Source organism: Agelaius phoeniceus, chromosome 1 (genome assembly GCF_051311805.1).
Source record: "Agelaius phoeniceus isolate bAgePho1 chromosome 1, bAgePho1.hap1, whole genome shotgun sequence".
NCBI classification, from domain to species: Eukaryota; Metazoa; Chordata; class Aves; order Passeriformes; family Icteridae; genus Agelaius; species Agelaius phoeniceus.
In genome coordinates, this window is record NC_135265.1 from 31,729,193 (window position 1) to 31,754,671 (window position 25,479).

General features: G+C 37.4%; 1 protein-coding gene across 1 annotated transcript in view; it reads right to left on the reverse strand.

Annotated features, from left to right (window-relative positions):
- TMEM196 (transmembrane protein 196) overlaps nucleotides 1-24,714 on the reverse strand; it is a 101,198-nt gene extending 76,484 nt beyond the window's left edge. Inside the window, exon 1 of the mRNA XM_077175792.1 lies at nucleotides 24,631-24,714. The gene's annotated coding sequence lies outside the window, so the exon portion shown is untranslated. The remainder of the gene's footprint in view (nucleotides 1-24,630) is intronic.
- Between the last annotated feature and the right edge of the window lie 765 nt (nucleotides 24,715-25,479).

The following is a 25,479-nucleotide window of genomic DNA, read 5'->3' on the forward strand; positions in this document are numbered from 1 at the left end:
TGCTGCAGTAATGCTGATTGCTCAGCCTAAATTCTAGTGAATAAAACCTGTAATATATTCAGTGAAGAGCAAGTATAGCACATTTCAAGGAGTCAGCACAGTCAGCTCAGATCACTTCTTGTGCATTAGCAACAAAAGTAAAGTTCAAAAGCTGTGTTGTCCCTCAGAATCTCTGAAGCATGACAGACCATTCCCAATACTTTCTAGTGACACCTTTTGGTGATAAACCCATGGTCTGTGACCTGACTGAATGCACACCCTTGTGCCTCTCTTTTCTGCTGGCATATTTTCCCTAGCAATGAGTCTATTTAAAGACCCTTTTAGTGGATGAAGAAGAAAACAAAAGAGAAAAATCGATGTATAATTTAAATAAGAGTTGAACAGAGTATGCAGTAGCAATGCTAAGTATAAGCAATCAGGATAAACTCTGAAATTAAGCCCTTTTGTAGACTAGGATTAATGACCTTGTATCACAGCTAGGGTTACATCTGGCAGAGGTCAAACATGAAAAGTTATCTTTAGATTTAAGACTTCAAATTCTAGAAAAAAAATAACTGATGGTCTGGCCAAGGTCTACCAAAATCTCTGAGTCCAGGAGGTACACAGTTACAGTGATTACAGTGACAATTGAGATTTGAAATAAAATGGTCCAAAGTCAGTTTTCAAGAAAAAATAATTAGTATAGCATCACTACCACAAAATCCTTGCTTGGCCAGATAGAATTGAGTCTTTTGAATGTCTTATTTAATAAGGCCCACATCTGTACTTCAGTTGTACTGTGATTATTACAGTTTAATATCTTAATTTTAGCCAGTGTGACACAATGGCTATGAAGAAGGTGCACTGGATTAACGTGCTAGGTGATATTACTCATTTACATATTTGTTAACTCTTATGTCTCTTGATTCATAGATATTTAAACCTATAGAGGGTTTAAGTCCCATAGAGGGACTATGGAACTATTGGATATTAGATGGACTATATTAGATGGACTTCTTGCAGAACATAAGCTGTAAGCCCAATCATTCATGTCTCAAATCAGTAAACTCTGAGATGCATCTTTCAGAACAAGTACATTGCTATATTCCTTCTTCTTGCCTGTACATGTTCTTGTTGCTTCCCTTGCTTTTTCCTCTGAAAAAAAGTCTATTTTCATCCAAAAACTCCTAGCAAAAACCATTTTTCTTAACTCACTCACAAATCCCAACTGTCACTCATTAGATACTGCATATGAGAGTCACAGGTATGCTTACTTTTTGAGCACCTGCTCTGTACCAACTCTGACCAGTTACTGACACGGCAGTGACAATATTGCTCCTGTGTTATACATGGGCACGTTACACACACAGACTGTGATTCTGTCATATAGTTTATCACATGTACAGGAGGCAAGAGGGCAGGTGGAGAGTTATCATGGCCTGTCTTGAATAGTTCTTTTAAGTGCTCTTGTTACTGCTACAGCCACAGAAATCTTGCCAAAAGGAGGAGACCCCAGGGATGTAATGTTACAGAAGTTTTTATGTACCTTTCTGACTAGAACAAATGAATGGCTGACATCTTTTTGTGCAGACATGCAGGAGTGTTTCCAGGGAGGCAGGAATCATTGTTGATATAGCCCAGAATTAATCAGAATAGAAAGTGCATCTATTCCCCTCCTTTCCTTGTATGTGAGCACCTTCCAAGGCACCAGCAGCAGCCAGCTTATATAGAGAGAGGTTTAATTGGGATGCACAAATAATGGTCTAGAAATACATTTATCTTTAAATACAGAAGAGCCAGATCTGCTGGGAAAGACAGAAGAAAGCTGCTGGGACATGGAAGAGACCCTTCAATTATGCATTTTAAGGGAAAAATTGCCCATAGCCTTCCTTGGTCCTATCTGGTCTCCTCTGTATCTTGAGGCCTATCTTTTCTTTCCTCCCAAAGTCTTGTTGCCCATTGTCCTTCACAGCACAGAAGATCCATGACTCTGCTCAGCAACAGCCACAGCAGAATCCCAATTTGTCCCAAGTTCCTGAAGAGTTATTGCTCTGGCTTCACCCTCTGGACTTGCTCTGGGAAAGATAGATACAGATCTGTCCTTCCTTCCTTCCTTCCAAAATATTTCACTGAACCTGAGGGCCAAGAGTTGAGATCAAGACAAGCTTATTACCAAAATATACAAGATATCTTTCTGCATTAAGCACTGAAAAATAACCTGGAGAGTGGAGGATCACAGAAAGAGCCACGTGATCTCTAAAGAAAGCTCTATATACAAACTACTGTGCATCCCTTGAAGGAGAAATGTTGCATGTCCCCTTACCCTTGGTGCCATAGAACCAAAGTGAATAGCATAGAACCAAGTACACCATAATATAAGCTAGTTCTCCATCAGAATGCTGTATTTACTGTATGCAAGATGTATGTGCATATATATTTATATAAATAATATGTATATGTGTGCCATTCTTGCTGTAGGTACTACATTTTAAACTACTATATGATTTTAATATTTAATGAAATATGATTTTTTATCCTATGTCCAAACCACTCTGGTCTTTCCTTCTATGTGTCAGACAGTGTTTATAAATTCCTTCTATGTGTCAAACAGTGTTTATAAATTCCTAATGAATTCTCTGTGAAGAATGCAACAAGAATTACAGCTGTTTTCAACTATAGCTACCCTGAGTGAAGTGTATTGAGCTGCACTTTTCACTCACTGATAGAGCTCTGCAGTGTTGTAAGAGGAAAAGACAGGATTTATCCATGAAAATCAGATGTTATAGCAGCAGAAGAAATTATGCTAATGTGCATAATTAACAAAAGGTACCTCTCACACTTTATCTCAAGATTTTACACGTAGGGAGATTTTATGCTGCAGTCATGCATAACATCTGCAAATGTCACATAACCAGTTCATATCAACAATGCTGATACTGAATTTATTGTAAGCTGGGCATGCTGAAATGAACAGCTTGAGTGATTCAAGAAACTACAGTAAATGGCTTCTGCCTTCTCTTCATTAGCAATTTTTTTAACTTTTCTTGCACAATTTTATGTAATTACTTTGTACTTATTGAGAATTTTCATTATACAATCTCAAAGTTCTGAGACTGAACAGGCCTAAGAGAGGAAAACTATACTGTTTTTTCAATAAACTGCAAATAAGACTGAGTTAATGGCCAAATCAGTGAAAAAGCAGAGAGTCACACCCACTGGGCCTCTGGGCTAAGTGCATCTGGGCTCAGATATAGCCACCTGCTTGGAATTATTTTAAAGGCCTTGCTACATTGAAGACTTTTCTCATTTGAGTTATCCCTCTCTGAAGAGCTTTCTAAAACACAGTCCAAGTCATCTTAGCTAAAGGATGTTATGTTTGAAATAAAAGAACTAAGGAAACTCATATTTATGTGTTATTTCAACCACCTTTAGAAGTACTATTATGTCACCTGAAATAGATATAAAGATATAGATATAAAGATATAGATATAGATATAGATATATATTAGATATAGATACAGACATAGATGATATCGATGATATAGATGTAGACATAGATATAGATAGAGAGAGAGAGAGAGAGACAGAGATAGATGTAAAATTATGTATTCATTGAGTGGAGATGCACTTAATAAATTGTGCATGTGGTCTCTACAGAGGCAAGTGTAACTTGTTACCTTGCAGGAATACTACCTTCTGAGTAGACAAATGTGAAATCAGAAGTTTTATCAAGCTTAACTTTCATCAGTGATTACATTCATCTTGCTTATGACATCGGATTTTAAAGACAAGATTCTCAGGTTAGACTTTGAGCTTATTTCATTGCCCTCAAATTGCTCCCAAAACAATAAGATAGTAGACAAAATCAGGGATGAAGTGCTGAAGAATGCTGCATAAATCCATAAAAATTGTGTCTGCAAAAGAAGGAAATTTCTGTGTATTAATGGAACCATACAGCATATCCATGATGCTACATTTTATAAGTATGCTTAAAAGCAAGATGAAAGAAAATTGCCTTTCTGCAACCAAAAGAGAAATGTTTACACACTATAAGACAATTTATGATTCCAGAAACTTAATGATTCTGCTAAACCCAGTACACAATTATGGTACATCCAGAATTTCCTGACTTCTGTATTTTTTTCAGCAGCAAATGCCACAAGATCTTCAAAGAGGATTGGGGTTTAGACACTTACAGTCTTGGAGATGTGAATAAGCCTCCTAACCTATATAGGTGTCAATCCAATATGCAAAGCCTACACAAAATATGCAGGATCAGATGCTCTTAACCACTGCACCCACTGGCAGGGGTGGGAGTTTAAATTGATGAGTATTTTCAAAGCAGAATATGTATATTCCTTAGGTATAACCAGGATATTACATTATTTTCCCCTCATACAAGGACAAAAGCTTACGTTATGTTGAACTCATCTGGGGGACCAGGGAGTTGAAATTTGAAAGTTTTTCTTTCAGACTATTTGTTGAACTCAACTGTGTTAGACTGGTGGTCCCCTGGTTTCCACTCTGCCCTGACTTTAAAAGCAATGACAGCCACTGCTTCCTCCTTTGCTGTGCCTGTCATGGAGGTGGTAAGAGAATTCTGGTAGCTCTGCATGCAAAGGCACAACCTGTAGCAATGTTGTAAGACAAGAAGTTGAATGCTGGTTTTATGGACCTGATCCTGAATATAAAAACAGAAGCCTGGATTTTGGCATCTAGATTATTAATCCCTTTATTTTAGCTTTCAGATTCTCTGTGCAGTGTGGTGGGCAGCATGGCAGTCCAATAAATCATATCAAGTTTATGCCACTGACAAAAAGGCAATGCCTAATAAAATTCTTAATATGTCACCTCTTTCCAGATGTAAAGGTTAAAGCCAAGTTCAAGTTGACAGTTCTGAGCACTGAGAACCAACACCCTGTGTGCTACAGAACCACAGCCTTATTCAATTCTCATCTCACTTCCATTTAAAATCTTGCCATGAGGATTTATATGGTTACATGTGTATCCTACATTAAATTTAATGAGAGAGCTATGGAGTTTGGAAATGACACTGTTGGCATCCCTGGGTTTCTTTATCAGCTTTTTTTAAAATTTTGAACTATTCCCTGAAGCCTGTTATTATTTCTCATGAGCCTGAAATCTTAACATTTATTTTAATCAAGCAATACTATTTCATAATTCCACAAAATTGTTATTGTTTTCACTAAGACAGGCTCTTTGTGAAATAGTAACATTCCGATTCCATGTTTAATTCCCTACCTTACTATGTGTTAGAAAAATAAATTTCTAAATTTGTTTCTATGGAGACCTGATAGGATGAAGACACAATATATAATCCTGGTAATTGCAAGTCTTTAGTTTTCAGATCTACATAAAAATGCCAGTTTGAATAAGCTCTTTCATTAATAAATGTTATTTTATTTTTATCTGACATCCAGTTTTTCATATACAGGAATTTTATGTTTGAAAAATAGTAGAAAGCAAGATGACACAACCAAAAGACATGTTAGGGTATGTTTTTCAAACAACTCAGGGACTTAGAAGTGTAGAAAGTGCCTAGGCTGCTCTGACTGCAGAAAATAAAAAGCATTACAATTTAAATTACATCATTCTGCATTATTGACTCCTTGGCTATGCTGAACATCAATAACACTTTTACTTTACCTCCTAAGTCACCCTGAATTTATCTCAGGGTTTTTTTACAGAGAGCTTTACAAATCCCTCCCATAAAAAAGAGATTTGTCAGTAGCACAGCCTCTACCCAGCACCATTGTGCCAAGAGACAATGGGCTATGTGCATGTGACCCACCAGCTCTATAAGTGTCCATACTCCAGACATATTTATTCAGAATCTTCCATCAAGATACCTCATTCTTTAAAGTACATTTGAGGGGAGAAAATGCAGAAGAAAAAAAAAATTATAATGCTTTCTCAAAAAAAACCCCCAAAAAACAGGGACCTTCAATTTGGTCCATTGCCAACACCCTTGATTTCCTTTACCTCTTGAGCAGTCTTATTTGGGACAGAGCTCAACAGACCTATGTGAGGTGTTGTTCAAACCTCCTTGAAGAGTTAACCACAGATTGATTCAGCAATGCTTCACAAGGCATACATCTACCAGTTTACCTGTACCCACACACGGAATGTTTCACTGGCTAATAGACTATAACATTTCGTTTTTCTATTTATGGAATGCCCTATGGAATAGATGTGAGATTCATAATTCATTGTTCCTGTCATGGTGCAAAAGGAGAATTCCCACCGCAGGGCTGTCTGACTGCATGTCCTGGGGTCTGATTCCCTGCCCTCAGCAGAACTCCAGCTCTGATCTGAGTAAAACCAGCAGACATCACATAAGTGTTATATTCTGTTATGCATCATCAAGGAAAAGCATTTCTCTTACTTGTATTGAGCTTGTATATGCCTGGCTTTTGCATTCATAGCCTGTTTAGCTAAGACCTTGCTTTATTCTTTGATGTAAGTAAAGCAATCTTTTTAAAAAATTAATAAAAGTTATATAATCTTATTTCAAAAGAGGCAGAGAAGGGAAAAAGATGTACAAAACAAATGCCTTTTTGTCATAAAAATCAGGATTCTGTCAAATATATCCTGGTACTTATAATCTAGTCTTTGCATCTAAAATGATTCAATACATTGGATAGAGAAAAGTAAAGAATGAAATTAATAAACAAATTCAAAGAAAAGGTTTAGTATGCAGAACCTTTGTGCCTCTAAAAAGACTTACACTTCAACATGAAAGATGACTCTTTTATTAAAGAGTTATATTTTGCCTTCATTGTTTTTGAAGGATATTTGTTTTCCAGGTTCTTAGATTTACAGAAGCCATCATCATTCCTGCAGTGTGTGTCTTCTGATAAGGCTATGTAAAGCATGTGCTGATAATGTGTATGCCTCACAGAACTCTTCATTACATACTGGAACTCAACAATTATTCTCTTTTGGGGGAGGGATTTAAACTGTGCTCTTTGAGTAAAACCAAACACTTTGACTGGCTTTAAATGCTGTGGCATGGAGCTGAGCCTGCTTGCATCCCAGAGCTGTGCACAGGCAGAGGGCTGAAGAGTGGACATATGGCTCTGTGCAGCCACAGGACAGTGATGTCAGTGAATTACAACCCACAGGACTGCATCAGCTGTACCACTGCTTGGAACCCCAAAGTGAATCCACAGCCTATCAAGATACAGTTCTTTTTGTTTTCTTTTATGCTCTTAAAATGACTTGCTGGTTATGTTGGCAGTCAGAGCTCTTGCTGAAGGCAGTTTGGATTACAAGTCTTCGTCTCAGAATGATTAAAGATCAGATTTATGTAAAATTTAAATATTTCATAGCATAGCTGACAGCCCATGCTGAAGTGAAAACAAGTGTAAGAGCTGACTAAAAGCTTTGGTTTGGTGTTTAGACGAGAACAACTGCTATAATTTTTTTTATTTTCTTTGTTTGAGATCTATTGTTTTAACTGTGTCTATTTGATAACCTGTATTACTTAATCAATACAATTCTTGAATTAGTTATGTGGGTGTTAAGCCAGGTGCACTTCTTTTGCCACGTTATCAAGAGCTCAGAAATGGTTGTCTTGGTTGAGGACTGCAGTCAGCCCAATGAGGCAGCGCTTCTGCTAATGTGCCCTCATGACTTTTTCTGTGAAGCCACACAGGAATAGAACTGCTTTTCCTTCTCAGAAGAAAAAGCTGGCCAGCATCTCTTTGGCTGAAACTAGTCAATGGGTCCCTCTTGCCCACAGGCCATTTTTTCTTCTTACAGTTATTAGCCATGGGAAAAGATGATTGGGTCCCTCCAAGTCAGGTCAGACAACAGCTCTGAATTATGTTTTCCTGGGGAACCTCTCTTGTTCCAGGCACAGTAATACACCTTGGTTTTAGGCATGTCTGTTTAGAAACTGGGGTGAGCAGGTTGTCTTTCTTTTTAGATATCTGCTTGCTGGACTTGGAAATTCAGAGTGGTTTATCCTGAATAGTCTCATTAGGAGTCACTAAAAAGCATGTTACTTTGACATGTGAGGTGAGATCTGCTCTTCTATATTTTTATATATACCTTTAATTTCTAGATCCTAGATTTCCATATCTAAAGAACTGGGCATTTAAACACAGCATTTACCATAAAGAATACTTTTAATTTACATGAAGTAGACCTCACAAATGGTAAGCTTTCCTGAAATACATGTCTGGAAAAATGTAAGGGTTTTTTTATTATTTAAAATTGCATTCACATTTGAAGGTTTGACCCTGTGTTCATTTAATCAATTTCTGGTATCTATTAGAAATATCACTCTCTCAAGCTTTGTACCATCCATGCTAAAGCAGATTGCTCCTTATCACGTATATCTTATGACTCTCTGTAGAAAAAGAACAGTTTTCAGGATGAAATGTTTCTTTGAATAGGATCTAAGAAAAGGAAAACAATAAAATCAGAATTCATGCACTTTCAGAAAGTGCATAATTTAATTTAATTTGAACTAATTATCCCTAGGAAAAAATTGTACTAATTTTACAGCATTATCCATGTCTTTTGCTTTTGTTGTGAATAAACACTTGTCTGTGATATAAATTGTCTCTCTTTTAATTTAAAAGAGCATTACACTGTTCTGCAAAGGATCTAGATTCAGTTAGGGAGAGGACATGTTTTGTTCTCTCAAATGAGTATTTTAAAGTACTCGAATTTGAATTTTAAAACTTCTTCAGCAAAATATCAGGCAAGCAGAGGAGAAAAAGATCTTACATGACATATTAAAAGTAAAACCTCTAAAAGTAATATTTTATAAGGAAGATAGGTTCAAAGACAACACGGGGTTCCAAGACAAGATTGGGAGTCTTGGATTTACTTCTTGCTCCAATGGGGGCTGTTTGTGTAGTTTAGTTGTTTAGCTTCTGTTTACATTATTGTGACCATGCTATTTGATCCACCAGTAACAGAACCTTAAAACAGGCCAAAATATAATTAAGTCTCTCTTTAAGGCTACTTTTCCTATTGAATGCCATGAGAAGGGAATTATAACTGAAAGGATTATGACTGAAAATCAGATCTCTTTGCTTCTGTTTTCCCATTTCAAGAACAAATGGAATGGAAAATGAGCAGTGATGCACCTTTGGAAAATCAATTATTTGGATCACCTCAGTAAAAATTTGCTTGATTTGTCACAGAGAAAACCTGTGAAATACTGAGAATATTACAGGTGCTATGTTTCTAGTTTCTTCAGTCTATTCATCATTTATTTTTGGTGAGGTTTTTGTTGTACTTTTTTAGGGGGTGGGTATTGTAGAATTTTTAGGCCAAGTAGTGAAAGGCAATAATTCCTTTGACTTGTCAAAGGCAATAATTCCTTGACTTTGAGGTTGGTTTGGACAAATAAATTGCTTGCTAGTGTGACAATGAAATAATGGGCAGCAACAGTGTTTAGCTTTTGCTTTATTTGTTTTCAGTTCACTAGTACACTTAAAATATCAATGAGTTGATTTTTTGCTAATCTTTTATTGGTTTTTTTGGTGCTGGACCAGAAGAATCTGCTGTTTTCTAGTGCTCTTCTCTTTCATTTTGCTAATAAAAATCCCTGCCTTTTGTAGATTGCTACCATTTTCTTCCCTCTTACTACAATACCCCATTGCCTAAAACTCAACAATTCTCTTAACAAAAATGCACAGGAGCAGAACACAAGAAACCATATCTTGTTTTGGTTTATATCCCTTGTTCCAAACCCAGTGATATCTAACTTCAGGGGAAGGTAAGGCGCAATCCATTGATAAGGAAGTCCTGTGTTCAACTCTGGGCCGCCAGCACAAGAACCTGGGACCTGTTGGAGTGAGTCCAAAGGAGGACCACGAAGATGGTTGGAGAGCTGGAACACCTCTCCTGTGAGGACAGGCTGAGAGAATTGGGATTGTTCAGTCTGGCAAACAGAAGCTCCAGGGACACCTTATGGTGTCTTCCAGTACCTAAAGGGAACCTGCAGGAAATCTGGAAAGGGACTTTTTACAAGGGCATGGAGTGACAAGGTAATGCTTTAAACTGAAGCAGAGTAGGTTTAGATTGGATATTTAGAGGATGTTAATTACTGTGAGGATGGTGAGGCACTGAAACAATGCCCAGAGAGGTTGTAGATGCCTCATCCCATGAAGTGTTCAAGGTCAGGTTGAATGGGGCCCTGTGCAACCTGATCTAGGGGGTGGCACCCTGCCTTGGAAGGAGGTGGGGTTTGAACTGGGTGATCTTTACAGTCCTCTCCAACCCAAACCATTCTGTGGTTTGAAACATTATATTTAAAGAGTAGATGGAAGATAAAAAAATCACAGGAAGTTTTGGCCATGGCCGCGCCTGCTTGGGTATTAAAAGAAGAATTGTAGTGGATATTAAAAGTCTTATGGACTTACATTTTCCCAGCATGAGTTATTGAAAAATAATACAACTTTCAATAAAAGTGCTACTCTTTTATTATAACCTTAATGCCCACCTTTATTCTGGCTTTTATTGTAACTTTTAAGGAATGAAATGTCAAGCACATTCTTCAGTTAGTAGCAACTGATTCCTTGATGAGAAACTTCTTGGTGTTAAAAGCATCTGCCAAGCATCTTCACCCTACACTCTCTGTTGCTGATACACTATTATTGGGTGTGCATGTGTGTAGGCATCTGTCTGTCTATCCAGACACAGATTATAGTGTATATCTTGGTGTTTAAAATTTTATCAGTCCATGTGTTTCACATGAAATCCAAGAAATTACATGCCTCAGAAAACTTCATAAAGAAGAGGTATTTGACATTAAGACTGTTGTGACTTTTTGAGCACATCCGATTGACTACACCACTTAATTTTCTCCTCAGGCATTAATGTTACTTTTGATATATTCCACACCATACCCGTTCCTTTGACATCAGTAGAAATTATAAGTATAAACTCAGTGAGACAAAATTTCAGTCTATGGTACTTACAGTTAAAGATATAGCTTGGCAACAGAATTTACAGCATGAAAACCAAGAAGTAGGTTGTATTATTTTTCCCATTAACCTATTATTTTCCTACTCTACTGAGGCAAATAAGTGCATCTTGTTAGTCAGAAAATCATTCTCCTTTGGGTTTATTCTTCTTTAAATTTTATGCATTTTATTTGTTCTTTTCTTTTTCCACTGTTAACTTATACCCTAGGCTCTAGTATTCTAATCTAATATTTTCTAAGGCAATTTAGGATTTCTAGTGTCTATAGAGATGATATACTCCATATACCTAACAATATGAGTATGATTTTCAGGTACAGTCAGTAGGCAGCTGAAGGTAGGGGAATTCAGTCTGTTCATTTACATGGACTCTGGATCAACACCTTAACTTTTGAACAAGAAAGATAAGATTGCTGGCAAAACTCCTTCAGCAATTTGTCATTAATTTGTAGCTGGAGGTCATAACTTCCCAGCTACATTCACACAGACAAATTGAAAGGTCAGTATTTGAAAGAACAGTTTTACCAGTGGCTGCTTCACTGTGAGTCTGTGACAGGAGTTATTTCCTTTTCCAAATGCCTGCAAATGCCAAGCTTCCCAGGAAAAAGGCAATAACTAGAAGACTAAATGTTTACAGAGAACTACTGTGTCTGGTTCCCCCTATTAAAATCAATTTTGTTCAAGCAAATCTTTCTTGTCCAAGGGAGGCTAATTATAAATACATCTACAAGGACTTTAACATATGTTTAACTGCTTACAAAATGGCTCTCTCCAGTTAAAGTGAGGGAATTGCACACAGTATTGTTAAATTAAACATACATGTATATCTCCTGAAAAATTCAGGAAAACCTGGATAACAATAGATTCTACTAGATTTTGGTTGAGCAAGGACTGTGCACCCTTGAATAGTTTAAGAAATCCTCTTTTTTAGAGTTTGATTTTTAAAGGAAAAAAAAACCCAAACAACCAAATCAGATTTCCAATTTACTTGCAGGTTTTCTTCTGTTCTACTCATTCCTCCTGCCTCTCTAAATTTTTTTTAAAATCATAAGATTAAATGGGGGGGGGAGGGGGGGCACAGTTTGGTTTGCTTTGTTCCTTTGTTTGTTTGGGATTTTTTTGTAATTTGATTGGAATTCAGCTTTTTGTTCACATGCTTGCAAATTAAAACATGAGAGTTATCACCATTAGCTAAATGCGACAAAGAGATTTTAGCTCATTTTTTAAGATCCTTTTTGATGACCTGATTACCCAATGCAACGATTACAATATGGTTTTCCTAAAAGCCTAGCAGAAGTGTGTGCAAGAGATAAAAGCTTTGGCTGCTGCAGTGAGACTCTGGTGAATATCTTGTTACAAGAATAGCTACTGAAACACTTGTTCTAGTTTTTACACATGCGTTTCTCTTCTGCAGCTTATCCATTGAATGGTCCAGCTGTCCCTGTCTCAGTCCCCTGATAACCTGAAAGTTTAAATGAACACAGAAGATGCATGAGGAACAGAGAACACGGGCTGTGCATTTGTACAGAGTCATGAAAAACTTAGTCAACGAAAGAGTTTTTTTTAACACACACTTTCTCATGACATTTGCAGCTGGCAACTCTGAGGTATGAGATGACAGTGAATGTCTTTATTTATGGATGCACAGAGCAGGACAACTCAAGCACAGAACAGAGAGTTCACAGAAGTATTGTCAGTATGCTGAAAGTCCCTCTAAGAAGAAGAACAACACAATCCAAGTGCAGTTCAGGAGCCACTTCAAGATGAGTTACTCAAGGAAAAGATTACAAGCCGCAAGGAAATTAATCCTTTCAATTATCACCACACGAACTGCAAAAGGTCCTAAACAATAGTAACATTTTATGATGCAAGGCATACAGAACTTAGGGTAAATTTGGGAAGCTCCTTCATTCACACACAAAGTGATGTGCATGAAGTTTGAAAGTTAAATTGAAAGACCACATCAAAAAAAAAATTATAGTGACAGAGGAGAACCCTGGACAGAGGGAGCAGCAAAGCAACCAGATATGTTTCTGAACAGCAAGCAAGCTTTTTAACATCATAAAATGAATGTTGTTAAACTAACATAATTTATCAATCATGTTTCTTTTCAGTATTTTTTCCTGCTTTTCCTTTCATGCAGAATTAAGAACTGGTGCAAAAGGAAGGTATGTAGGTAAGAAAGACATATAATGAAAAAATATTCTTTTTGTGAACTCTGCAAAATACCATGAATTATAATATATAAAACCATCACAGAACTAAATAATTTCCTGCCACTTTTGCACAGGCTGCATTTTTGACTCTAAAAAAAAGACTATTACAAATAAACAGCAATGTAATAAGGAATGTAGAGATCACTTACCTCAGCAAATTCTAGGTGCAATGTGCTTTATCGCAGTCAAATTTTGTACTGTGAGGAAACTTATTCAGGCAAATCTGCATTTACCACTATGTTAGATTTAGAATTACACAAAAGGAAAATAGGAGTTTATCTGAACTGTTTCTTCCATTAGATTTTTTTTCCTTTCTAGTTCTTCCAGGTACATTGTCACCTTTTGCATAAAGAAATTGGTGCTCTGAGCTAAATCACCTATTTCACAGATTGGTATGTAGATACAAGCTATCTAATCAGGGAGGACTTAATAAACAGAAAAGGAAAAGGAAAGTCAGTTCTAATTTGCAACCAGATTTTAACATATAGGAAATGTAAAAGATCCATCACATCTTTCAATTATGAATTTCCTTCTCTAATAGCACTGATGCTCAGAGATTTCATTCTGAATAGGAAATGAGGAATTGCTCACTTCTTCCTTGCTTACTTAGGATTACACAGAATTTCTTGAAATATAAATATTGAAATTCATAACTGAGGGCCTATGATCACCTCTAACTTCCAAGAAGATGTGTATCATAGGAGACCCCCATTCCTTTTTACATAGATGAAGACCAGCAGAAGTCTTGCCCTGTAAAATGTTCTGGAACACTTCACACTTGTATCAATTGACATTAATCCTCTGTTTGTACAAGAAATATCACAACCATGTGGGAAGCATTTACTGATCAAGCAGCAAAGAATTTGAAAAAAAACATACCCAGTGTGTCAGTGACTGATGAGATTTATGTTAGTGGGAGGAAGAACAGGCATTAAATCAAGAGATATTTATGCAAACTTCATTTTACTGTGTATTTGGCCTTGCTATGAAGTTATTTATAGTTATAATTTACTTAACCAGTGGTTCTGTGTCTGGCTCCTGTTTCAAGAATTCATCAAAAATTCATCATCTGGTCTGTTCAATAATATATACTTTAAAATGGAAAGCAACAAACTACAAATGACATAGGAGGGAAAGAAAGCATATGCTGCTATATATTCATTCTTAATGGATATGATTCACAGAAGTGAGTGCAGGTAAAATGAATGGGAATATTGCTTTGCAAGATAGTAAATAGGAGGAGTTAAAACATGTTTCTCTTTAATAATTTTTTAATTTCCCCACGACTGAAATTTAATGGAGGGAAGTATTTTTACTACACTCATCAGGAATCTTAACTTCAGGTCATTCTGCCACCCTGCAAGTTGACTTCATTGCACAGATCCCTGCTTGGTATAAAGGGCCCTGATTTCGGTGACCATAAAAACTCACAGGGAGTTTTGGACCTTTGAAACTCATTGCTTCTGAACTGGTAGCTACAACTTTGCTGCAAAGGTCCAGTCCTGCATTTCCAACCTGGTCCTAGGCAACATCACAGGAATGGTGACAGGATTTGGACACACTGTTCAGTGTTGATCTTTGTAGACCCTCATTACCTGAAAGAAAAATCTTCCCTGAAACCAGCACAAATGCTGCTGTCAGCAGTGAATAGGGTGGGTTCCCGGACTTGTAGTGTTTGGGTATGTGTCAGCAAGTATTGAGTAAGAGGAGACAGCTCCAGACAAATGGGGAAATGGGATATGGAAAAAGCCTTCTTGCATAACCCTTGATTCATCTTACAATAAAACTGTGTTCATGTCATTGTTAGTGACAAGAAGATGTGTGTAATCCTTGTGGGATTTATCTGCTGGTGAGTCTTAATCACTTCTCCCTGCATCCTAGTGAAGGGCTCATGTCAGCCATCAGAGTGCAGCTAGCAATGCTCAAACAAAAACTTCTTCTTAAAGCCTTGCTGGTAAGAGTTCTTATTTTGATTCCAGTTACTGTCAGAAGAACTGCAAAAATCCCCAGGCATTTCTTGAAGTAATGGAGTGGAAGATTTCTCCCAGAGGATGATGGACAAAGTTAGAGAGACACATATTACCTGGTATTAGCAGTGCCAGAGTCTCAGGAGAGCCCTGTGCAGAGTTCCAATGAGTCTCTGAAACTACAGCAAGTAATGGCATGTCAGAGAGCCTTATAAAATGATGAGATGGACAGAAAGGCTCTTAGTGAAGGTAACCAGCATTTTTATGCTTGGAAGAAATTAGGTTATTCTACTTTACAGATCGTTGATCAAAAGATTTGCAAACACCATACATAAGCATTTCTCAAAACATTCAAGTTCAGTTGTAAAATTGAGAGCTACATTTCCTCTAAAGTATTTGTCTAAACTATTTCAGAAGCTTAAAAGTGAGCTGAGATTTCTCTTGGTGAAATCCAGGTATGATTTCTCTCCAGGAAATCCAGGCATGTCCTCCTTGCTGTTATACAACAACATAAAGATGTGAGCCCCATGATCTGAGGGAGTTCTAAGCTAACGTGTCAGCCTGGACTTCCTCCTGCTTTGGTTTCCTTTCTGCTTCCAGAGTCCAAATCAGTATTTCTGCTGTTTCAGAGCCACTTCTTATATTTATTCCAAATGGAAGAACTTATCACCCTTCTCTCTTTTACCTCTTCTCTCAAGTTTTTCTGATGTGGGCAGAGGCTCTGAGGAGCTGTGAAACCTCCCTTTGGCCAATCAAACAAATAGGTCTGGAAATTTCAGCTGCATTTCTAAGTCATAAATTAGGTAAATGTATGTTCTTTTCCATGGAGAATTTTGAAATTAGCATGGTCTGTTGACTCAAAAGTTTGGGATTTACTGAATTAGAGAACAGAAATAATTATCTGTTCTAATTATTTCTGTTCTCTAATAATCAGAACTGCAATGAGAAAAGTCATCCTGTTGAAGTTCAGCACAAAATTTGAGTATGGATTTTTCTACAGTCTCCTTTATATGAAGTTGCACAGATGAAGTAGTTTAACTTGGTTCTAGAACTGGAGCCCAGCAAGGAGGGGTTAATAGTAGAATCAAATATTTCAAATTTTTTAGGTGATAAGGAGGAGATATTGTATATTTTAGATAGCTAAATATACATAATTTACATACTCTTGATGGAAAGAGGATCCCCAAAGAATTATTTCTCCCCAGAATTATATAGTGAGCTATTAGACTGACTTCAGGAAAAGTTATAAGCTCATTGCTAATCAAAACTTCTTAACAGGATTTTAAGAAACCTTTAATATTGGGCTTAGGAGTGTGGGGGATTTTACCATCTGTAGTATTTCTGGGCTGTTTGTTTTGTTTTCATTCTCTTCCTGGATCTTCTCTTTAGGTTCTGGGGTAGTATTTGCAGCAGTTTCAAAGTTCAAACAAAGCGGGGTTTGTTCCTCAAAGCAAAACTCATCCTTTTTGTTATGGAGGTAAAAATGTACATTAGGGTCCCTAACATTTTGATTCTTCATGTTTCTCCTTCCCCATGCCCCTTATTGGGCTGGATTTTGGTGAGTTGCAACAGTAATGAAAAAGAGTCCATCAGGTTCTTAATTTGGTTGCTACATGAATTGGTCATTTTCTCATCTAAAAACAATAAATCTTCTGTCTTCCCAGGACACCTGAAAATGTCTGTCTTTGTCAATTATTATTGCTATCTTATGTATTGTTACCTCATTGTTGTTGCAATCATACATGCTCTTTTTCATTGATGTTTTATTTGTAGTGGTTACCCACAATGGAAGATTTGCAATTAAACAATACCAATTGAGTCAGTGCCTTTGGAAGAAAATATAGCTGATAGCATGCTTCATATTTGTGTGATAAGTATTTTTATTAGAATTAGATTGCAGATTCCTCCTCTCCCCTATTCTTTTTTAACCATTCAAAATAATTATGGATGAATACAAGACAAAATACTTCTTTATCTTCCCTTGTAAGATAATTGTTCGTAATGGTAAAAATGGATGATTTGCATGTTTGCATAATGAAATGCAAATGAAAGCAGACTGAGTGGAGGCAGAGCAATGACTGCAGTGCACAGGGCTCCACAGGCACAGCAGGGTGGCTGGTGGACTCACTGGGCTAAGCCAGAAAGCCTTGCAAATACCAGCGTACCAATGCAGGAGTCAAACTCCAGCCCTGCTACAGTGATTGTGTTTACATTTTAAGGGGCATGTAATAGAGTATAAAAGTGAAAATGCTCACAGATTGGCTATCCACAATTCATTGTAGGGGGCACAGAAATTCCTTTGTTTGGCTTTGTGTATTTCATCAGAATAATTAATGGGCCTGACAATTTAATTCTGTGTAATCATATTCTTATAAGCAACTTTACAACTCCTCATTTATAAAATTCTGCAGGAGAAGCAGAAATGTTGCAAAAATAGGCACAAAAGAAAACCTGGGCTCCACTGGGTGCTGAGGTACCTGAAATTTCAAGGAAAAAAAAGCCATAATACATAAGTATGAAAAGGAGATTATTCCAACTTTAAGGTGAAGGTTCTGTGCTGCACATGTGAAAGAGTAGGAAGTAGATTGGACCCTTCCTGTGGTTCAGATTACTGGTGAATAAAAATCATTAAGAATTACAGAACTTAAGGGATGTAATGGGATGATGTGACTAGTATGACCCCCTAGGAAAGGTATTTCTCTTTGAAACCACCTTTGCCCTTCCTTACGACACTTTTCCAGTTGAGAGGCCAAACACTGACCAAACATGAAGTCTAGAGTCTCTCTAACCATCATCCACATCCAGTTTTCTAAAGTACTCTCAAATAATTACATTTACTGTTATGCTTTTACAAAAGTGACTTAAGCACTTTGAAGGTTAATGGTTAATTAAAGACAGTGGGACATGTAGTCTAAACAGGATTGATTAATGATTATTTATTATATCAGGGTTTAAAAAAACTGCTTCATATTGTACCAGACTATCCATAAGCACAACTGCTACATCACATTTGGTACGAGAGTTGTTCTTACCATTTGACACCCTGATGCCATGCATTTCTTTTGAAGGTACAGTAATAAGATTCAAACCCCAAAATTTATGAATTATCTATAATTTATTTTAGTTCTTACCAAAATTATCTATGGTATTCAGTTATTTCCCAAGGGATCAGGCATTAGACATGCAGAGTTCACAAAAGAGATCTGTTCTGCTGTTATTTCCAACCTTATCAGGGGATAGAAAGTCATAGAATCATAGAATACCCTGAACTGGAAGGAACCCATGAGGATCATCAATTCTTAGCCCTGCACAGGAAATCTCAAGAGTCACACCATGTGTCTGAGAGCATTGCACAAACGCTTTAACACTGTCAGGCTTGGTGCTGTGACCACTTCCCTGGGGAGTCCATTCCAGTGCTCAACCACACCCTGGGTAAAGAACCCTTTCCTAATCTCCCCTTAACCTAAGTCTCCATTGACACAGCTTTGGGCCACTCTCAAGTCCACTTATTTCAACTCAGATCTGGTGTCTCTGCCGGTTGTTAGCAGCAACTCTCAAGAAAAGTGGCAGATTCTATGGCATTTCAGATTTGAGGAAGATGTCACAAGTTTCTGAAAACATTGTTTGTTTAGAGTGATACGAGACCCTGGGGCAGCCTATTGTGACTCACTACTGTTTGTAAGTGTTGGGTTTTTGGGGGCTTTGTTTTTTCTTTCTTTTTTTTTTTTTTTTGTTTTGTTTTGCTTTGTTTTGTTTTGGTTATTAGTTTGGTTCTGTTTCCAAAGAAGCATAACATTAGTTTCCTGCTTCCAGGATATTAAATCATACCAAGGAGTCTTTGTCTTGCCTTTTATGTATTTTTTATTCATTTTTGTCCTTACTAACCAGGAGTGCAAATATTGTAGCAGCCCAGAGGTTCTCTTATTTGAGATTTCTTTTAACCAAAAGTAATAAAAGCTACTTTGGAATAAAATTATGCTAAATACAGATTATACTCTTACTCTGCATTCGTTCTATACAAAATTTTTATTCTTTTGTGATTTTCATTCTCTGCCAGAACATTGGCTACACATTATAGAGGGTGTGCTTATCCAAGCTGTGCATATTGATGCACGCTGACATTCTAAGAGCCAGTTTATCCACTTGGTGCATGTTAATGCATACCTGGACTTCACCCAGGGATGAGCTAAACAGCTCCTTTTCTGAAGAAGCCTGACAAAGAATTTACTGCTTCTTGAGGTTCCATCCCTCTCTATTCTATGTCAGTACCAGAACTCTCAGGTTTGTATGGACTCCAGTGATTTCATGCTTGTCTTCTGTTTAATCCTCTCCTTATTTCAGATCCTTATTTCACTGCACAAGTTATTTAGTCTTGTAGGGACAGTGCTCAAAATGATATATTCTTACACTAGGCCTGTATGTGTAGCTTTGCTGTGGAAAGATTTGCTATTGGACTTTGAGGACACAGCTAACAAGGCAGGTACAGGATGGTTTCCAGGAACCAGCACACCATGCTGGATCAAATTTCAAAAGCTGAAAAGTATGAATTCTAGGACAAAAGCTCTTATTCAGAGGCAGGTGTGTATAACTTCCAGAATCTGAGACATCTTTGCGATGACAATCCCTAAGCACATGGCTATCCTTGTCCTTCCTCAAAATAAATACAGAGTACCTGCTCCATCAGTGGCTGTCACAAGTGTCAGAGCACTAAGCACACCGGGTTTGGCTTCCTGGGCTTAGCATGCACAGAGGTAAAGGTGCCAGTGTCAAGCCTTGAACACTTGCAGAACACTCTGCCAAGAAGCCTTGTGAGAGCTTTTTCTCCCTGTTTTCACCCCCCAGCCCACTTTGTTCTGGGACTGCTCTTGAGCTATGGTGCAGCCTTCTCTGTGGATGTTCTTTTACCTCCCTTGCTCTGATCCTCTTTTGTGGTTTAACCTCAGCTGGCAGCTAAACCATGCAGCTTCTTGCTCTCTCCCCTCCAATGGGATGGGGAAGATAATCAGAAGAATCAAAGTAAGAACACTAGTGGACTGAAATAAAGACAGTTTAATAGGCAAAGCAAAGCAGGGAATTATTCACTGCTTCCCATGGGGAGGCAGGTGCTCTGCCAGTCCTGGGGAAGCAGGTCTCCGTCACATCAAATAGCTACTTGGGAAAACAAGCTCTATCACTACAAATCTTCCCTCTATCTTCTTCTTCCCCCAGATTTATTTGAGGAGCATGACACCATCTGGCATGAAATATTCCTTTGGTCAGTTGGGGTCAGCTGTCCCAGCTGTGTCCTAATAACCACTATGAAGAAAATTAACTATACCCCAGTCAAATCAAGCACAACACCATGATTCACTGATGACTTTCTGGCTTGTCCTCAGACCTGCCTCATCTCTATGCACTGGATGGATGATGATTGGACTATTGAATGATCTTGCCTATCATCTGAGACCTGCTCTCTATGCTCAGATACTGTGGACTTGTTCCTCAATCCCTGCTCCCTCTGGTTATGGAACAGTACCTGCCCTTGCTGCTTCTTGACTATAAAAAAGAAAAACGGTCCATGTGTACCTAGAGGGGACACCTGGGTTTAGAAAGTCCATAATTTATTGGCCTTTGTTGCCTTTAATCACTGTCAGTCATCTCCAATGAGTGACAGAGACCTGTAAGATCAGGATTTCCCATTCATAAAACTGAGGGTTTCCTGTAGCATGTAGCATATGGGAATCTATACCATTTATGTACAGAACCAGACTGTCTGGAAGTCATACAGGCACTATTAATAAGTAGCATGAAAAGATAGATCAGTAAAATGGAATTATCTTCCCTCTCCATGACAAATCCAAGAGCAGATTTGTAACTCCAGGCGGGTAAGGGATCCAAGCTTCATGCTGGCACTGCCCTGGAGAGTGAAACTGGGGAGGTGTGGGGTGAGCTGACACTATAGCACAGATACCAGTTTCTCCCCAGGACCTCTAATGCAGGTTATTTTTTTATATATATCTTGAAGCTCATTCTTTCTTGCTAAAGATCCCATGTCAGCTATGTTGGTACTAGATGACCTGGAAGGTCCCTTCCAACCCACACATTCTATAATTCCATGACCAGCTTCAGTGACCAGTATCCAAACTGGAAGAGAGACTAATTCATTCTACAGTTTTAAGACCGAGGGAGGGGACTATGGTGGAAAACTCTGAGGTTTTAAAAATCAGTTTATTATTGCCTACATGCTAAAACTGTGTAGCTTCTAATTGTCATTCCTTATGCATAAGGAAAGTTGTTACTTCCACATCCCTCACACAAGAACACTCACACACAGACATTCTGCCACCCTGCCCCAATTCTTCAGGGAAATCTACAATTAAAATTGTGACTGTGAAGAGTTGGACTAGGAAGAAATAGAATAAATGTATTGTGGAGAGGTTTTGTCTCAGACTGTCTCAGTCTGAGGTTTTGACTCTGACTGTCTCAGACTTTAAAAATCTACTATTTAGGATTATAATCAATTTAACTTTCTGGAGGAGGAGGTTGGCTCCATTAACAAAGAAAATAAAAAAATTATCAGCATTAAATTTAGTTGTTGGGGTGTTGTGGCATCTATCTATCACAAGTTGATTCATCCCACAACACAAATACAATTCCCAAATAATTTTTGTCCTTCCTAGACTGTGTAGATATAATGGAATGCTTTCTGCCATCATCAGAACTTGTTGATCCTTTCATAGCAGGACCAGTATATTCTAAAATGGAACATTTCTTGGAAAATGCTACAACCGGTTATGGTTTGGAGGAATTACTGTGTAAAGTTGTTTTGTTTTTGGTTTTGGTTTTGGTTTTTTTGTGATGTCTGCAAGTTAGAGAGCAATGGCTTAGAGAATGAGGTTTGGGAAAACATGTTGTGGGAGCAGCTGGCACCAAAAAAGGCACAATCAGTGAAGGAGGGAGCTGACATCATAGCTGATTGTATCAAGAGCTGATGATACACCTTGGTTCATCACATATTGCTAAAGTTCTGTAATTCCACTGAAATAGTTGAGCAGTAGTAGCATTGACATAGGTCAGGAAATACTATTTTTTGTTCTGCTTGCACATGTTAAATTTAATTCAAAACATTAAAACATTTTTTTAAAGACTAGCAAAGACTTTGGAGAAGACTCATAATGGCTTTAACTAGTTAACTATGAAAACACATTTAATCAAAGTGCTATCTCAGGTAGACAAGAACTGCAGCCAGCAGGAGGACACAATGGGTTCAGTTTCCATGGAAATTTGGTCAAAGGAAAAGGAAAGGTAAGCACTTCATCTGTAGATAAGTTAGTAAAATATTCTTTAAAACACTGTGAAGTCAACTAGTCTGCTATAAAAAAAAAAATCAATGAAATGCAATCGTATTTTTATAACTCTATACCTGTAAAAATAAGCAGCATAAATTTCTAGAGACAAAAGGAGCAAGGGAAGGATTGAAAACTGTACCTGTTAATAAGTTTGCTTAGTTACATGCACAGTCTGCTGAGTGACCCAAAGCTGTCTTTGCCAAAGTCCTATTTTTAGAATGATCACTGCATTCTGCGAGCTCATCTATGACTTCACTGGTTAAATCAAAACACTACTTAGCCTGAAAAGAGTCAAAAATGATGAGAGTTTTTATGACTACATCTACCAATATAAATGAGGGGTTTATGATGTTTTTTACTGATCATCATTTTATACTAGTGATATTTGGGTTTCTTTAAAAAATTCAGGAGTCTTTAGTTTGAGAGTGGAAACAAGTGATTTTTAATAAAGGACACAATTGCTGCTTGAATATATTAGCAAAAGGGAGGGGTTTATTATTTTATTGTAATCAGTGCTATATGTATGTTTGGATACAATATTCAGTAATGTGTATTTGTATCAGTATTCAGACTGTTTATTTGGGCTTTTTTGTTGTCTGTCTGGAGTCTGAAATACCTTAAGGGAGTCAGAATGAAGTCTTTTACAAACAAGGTCTGTATCAACTCAGCTATTGGTCAGCATCATTAAGAAATATAAATATCTTCTTAGTAAATTAAACAGCATTAATCCAAAGGCAAATGCTAAATTCCATAAGCAAAAGCTGTAAGAGGTGATTATTAAAACTCAGTTTCATTTCAGTGAATCACAGTCCTTCTGAAGTCACCTCTGCTGCCTGCTGGCTGTACATTAAATTGCACATCAAATCAGCCAGTGTCTTTTGTGACATTGACATATTTTAGAGGTGAATTCTTCTTATCAATATCTTGTTGAATGAAGGACTTATGAAATTTTGACCCTTCACTCAAGCCTTTGTGAAGCAAACAGGTAATTCCTGGTGACCTTAAGTCCGTGGTACAAGCAGTATCTGGTATAATCCTTCCTTCATTATTTCTTTCATTACTGAAGCAAAGCAATCATTAATGCTCTGTTTTCATTTCCTGAAACCTACTGATTTCCAGAAAGGCTCAGATGTGATAAACATCATAATTTCAGCTGTAAATGTTAGCTCTTACTTTGTCCACTAGAGGTTTGTTTTCCTCTCATTTTCAATCATATAAATGGTGAGTCTTTCATATGGGGCAATGCTAACATAAATCCATAACAAGTAATTAGATCTATAATATTCTTGCAGAGATTTTGCCATTTAAGTTAGCTACACTGGAAGGTAGCTAACAAGTTCCTGAGATTTATGTACTAATTATCTTTTGCTTTTAGGGTCTGATCCAGATTCCACTGAAGTTAATGCACGTTTTATCATGCCAAGAGCAGTTGGCTTAATGCTTTAGGAGTGAACTTATTAAAAAATAATAATAATAATAGTAATAAAAAATTAAAGCATCATCTTTTTTTTGTATTAAAGTAGCATCATATTAAGGAGATAATTAGGCTTGATGAAACATTATGAGTTTGGCAGTCAAATGCAAGAACCATTTCAGAATAAGAATTCTATTTTAAAGATAAACAAGATCATTGTTAGTCAAAGTAAAATAGTGCTAGGTCAAAAGAAAGAGTTGAGAATTTGGCTGACTTTATTGTTTTTTACCTTTTGGAAGGCACTGGGGCTTGTGCTAAAACAGATGTCTCTCTACCTGAAAAACACCTTCATGCAAATATTTATAGCCTCACTTTGTGACTGGATCTTTCCTTTTAGTCTTACAGCAATTACAATATTAAGTAGATATAATAATGAATATCACATTGTTAGCATGTGTACCACATAGCAGCCTTGTCAATCTGTGAAAGCATGGAGCATCCCTCATACAATGACAAAAAAAGCATTTTATTTAATATATTTCCTAATGCTGAAATAAACTGCTGTGCAATTGCCTGGCATTTGGCAAGCAAGAAGCACAGTTCCTACAATGCTGAGGATATCTTAGTTATGATGCTACTATTTTAGATCAGAATGTGTGTGTCATATTTATTCCTGAAATGCTTCCTCTGAAGAGCTAAACTGCTATTTTAATTACCTAATGCAAATTCCCCCCCAATCAAAAACAAGAACAAACTAACCTCTCAGATGCAGATAATGAGAACAAATCAATAATACCATTGTAAAACAGTACCAGCTTCGGGAGACAGATGCACAAGTAAATAGGTCCATTTGTTTTGAAATCCTTCCTGAACATCATGACTCATCTTCTGGTTCTATTTTGGGCTCTGTCGTGTGTGTGTGTGTGTGTGTGTGTGTGTGTGTGTGTGTGTGGGGGGCTGAGGTCACACAATCCACACAATCCAAGCAACTGAAGCAGTGTGTTTGTCAAAAAGAATAGTTTATTACGTGGATTTGCTGTATAGAAATGTCTCTTCATGCTCTGACTGTTCATAAAAGGATATGAGCAATAATCTACCTTTTCTGCAATGACTTAAATCTTCTTACTCAGAATTGGAACTACCTTCAAATTCCTTCTCTAAGTTGCATCAAATCTAACCCTTTATTTTCAGGGAAATCAGGTAAAACCAGTTAAGAGGTTTTTTGATTTCATCTGGAAAGCAGTGTGGGAGGGGTCAGAGAAATAATATATATTTAAAATAGAAATAGATTTCTAGGTTTAGATAGTAGTAATAATGCCCTCAGGAGACAGGAAGGGTCACTTTTTATGCATTCATCCATAATTAGGAAAATTCAGTATGCATGCAGTAGATTAAAAGCATGATCATGAGTGCTTTTTTAGTTTGGGTGTTAAATTTGAGGGCTGCAAAGAGTGCAGAACACTAATGTTCAGTGGCTGGGACATCTGCACGGAGGTGTCAGGCTGGGGCTCCTTCAGGGCACATGATGAGTCATCTGTGGCTGGCAGAGAGCGCTGCTCAGCAGGGTGAGCAAATCCCCTGGCCAGAGCCCCTCCTGCCCGGAGAGAG